General features: G+C 36.6%; 1 protein-coding gene across 5 annotated transcripts in view; it reads right to left on the bottom strand.

Annotated features, from left to right (window-relative positions):
* The window catches only part of LOC138862224 (glycine receptor subunit alpha-3-like), a 39,494-nt gene that overhangs the window by 17,482 nt on the left and 19,512 nt on the right, over positions 1-2,500 (bottom strand). The window lies entirely within an intron of this gene.

Here is a 2,500-nt window from a genome sequence, read left to right as displayed (position 1 = left end):
CACACACACACACACACATCTATATATAATATATACATACATATATACATATATATATATATATATATATATATATATATATATATATATATATATATATATATAATTTTACAAATATCTGCAGCTGGAAAAAAATCCAACAGGGAATTACATGAAAATGTTATAACCATTCAACTTACAAAGCTAAAGAACAATACTTTCATCTGCACTGATCTCTCTTATAAAAAATAACAATATGAATAATTTTCATAGATACGACCCTGCTTCTAAGCAATTCTTGCCACCTACATTATGAGGGCAATTTCATCGTTAATTTTACTGTTCGTTTCGAAGCTTCCTCTGCCTTTCAGACCTCAAGGTCGGCACTGCAAAGTTTCCAGTACTCAATTTGTTGTACTTTTATGATTGGAAAATATTCTAACAATCTAAATAGTCTTTTCAAACGAAATGTAGATATATGGTTGAATTTCTAATTCATAGCATTGATTATTTTGACACAAAAAGAGAAAAAGAAAGAAAGAAAGATAGAAAAAAAGAAACACGTCCAGAGACAATGAACTAGGTGAGAAAACCCGTGTTACATATACAGATAGTGCCAAATGTGATTCGTATTTCACCTTAAAATAATGTTTTACATTTGTAAATTTAACGAAAACTTTTTATATATCTTTGCAAAAGCATTTTTTGTTTATAAATACTATGTTTCTATCGTGATCAGGGCTAACCGCTTTTCTGTAGCAACTTTTCTGCCGTTTTCTAAACATTAGATGATAAAAAAGGTGATATAAATAATATAATTGAACCATAAACTATTATAAACGGATGAATATTAGATTGCAGTTACATTGCATAGGGTGAGTCTACTTTCTTGTTCATTGCCCTTTATTAAATGATATACAGTAAATACATTACTACGCCAGTAATATAACAGTATTCAACAGTATAAAATGCATCAGGATAGTTTCAGCAATTGTTATGTTTAATTTATCTGGACATGGGGAAAATAGTTCAATATCGCTTTAAATAATTTTCATTTGCATCAAAACATTTATAGTCATAATGAGTCATTTATATAAATAAATGACATTATTCATTTACATAAATGGCGGAGTAAATCTGTTGAGCTCTGTGGCTAGCAGAGCTTGCGCAGGCGAAGATAATATCGCAGGCGGCGATTCCCAAACAAACCAGTTTGCCGGATATTTGCTACTATAGAGGCTGGTGGGCAAGCCTACTCATCATCTGAACATACATATAATGCCATGAATTATTCTGGCATGATGGGACAATACAGTGTGGATACCGAGAGGGTACAGTGGAGGACTAATTCCTTTAGGGAATTGTGGTATTAAGTGGATGTTCGAAACGGAACTCGAAACACACACGACAAAATTTTTGACCGCGACCCTACCTATGCTACGAACTTGCAAGCACATCGAGTTCAGGAAAATCAGTTTCTTGCACAACCCGACTGATTCATGCACATTACTTTCCTCATAAGCCAGATTGTTAACCATAAACACAGTTGCCTAGCTCAACGACAATCAGTTGCAACCGTACTAAATATCTCTTACGAGCGGGTCCCTATCTAAACCTTGTACTGTAGTGTAAGGTGCAGTGCAACGTTACTGAATTTTACCACACGATAACATCCACCCACATTCGGCCGTCTTTGGTAGAGTACTATATCATTACTCGTCATAAACGCTGATTGGTTGCTGAATGCACTGCCTGGTAAAGGGCGAGCTAGGGAAAAACATTTCATGCAGTATGCTTAGATATCAACAATAACCTGATACGAGTGACCGCAATCTCTCTCCTCTTTTCCTCCGCTCCCCACCTCTCTCTGATATCCGTTGTTTCTCTCTCTCTCTTCCCTCCCCCCCTCTCTCTCTCTGACCCCCCCCCCTCATCTCCCAGTCCCATTCTCTCGCACTCACTCACTCTCTCTCTCTCTTTCATACACCCACCCACTCCTTGCTCTACGTGTCTCCATTTTGTTTTGAAATTTGATACTATATTAGATATGCTCCCCTTCGTGGAAATGAAGAGCATAGAGTACAATGATTGGTCAACACATGTTTTTTGTTACCAAGTTGGATTTTCGTAAAACTATTGGTTTTCATTCTCGCTAAGGAGGAGAGAGCACCTACCCTGGTAATGCCATTTACACGCATCGTAACATGTATCATTGTTTCAACGGCTTTATATCACATAGTCAAACAATACACACACACGCCATTTACAATATACAAAATCGAAGAAATGAATTAAGACTGTGGGTGCGAGAGTTAAGTTTTCCAAATATTTTCACCTACTATGGAAAACAATAAAATCTTTGTGTACATGGCTTGTGTCTTTGATCTCTGGATACAGAATTTCAGGTTTGGTTTCCGGTTAAAAGGGGTTAAGGAGTCAAAACGACAAAAAAAAGCACAAAGCGTTGCCGAAACACCGAAGGCCTCTCCGAAGCCAAGGAAAAATCGAACGCTTGAGTAAC

Source organism: Penaeus vannamei, chromosome 7, assembly GCF_042767895.1.
Source record: "Penaeus vannamei isolate JL-2024 chromosome 7, ASM4276789v1, whole genome shotgun sequence".
NCBI lineage: Eukaryota > Metazoa > Arthropoda > Malacostraca > Decapoda > Penaeidae > Penaeus > Penaeus vannamei.
The sequence above is the reverse complement of the archived record's forward strand: the minus strand, read 5'-3'. Positions and strand labels throughout refer to the sequence as shown.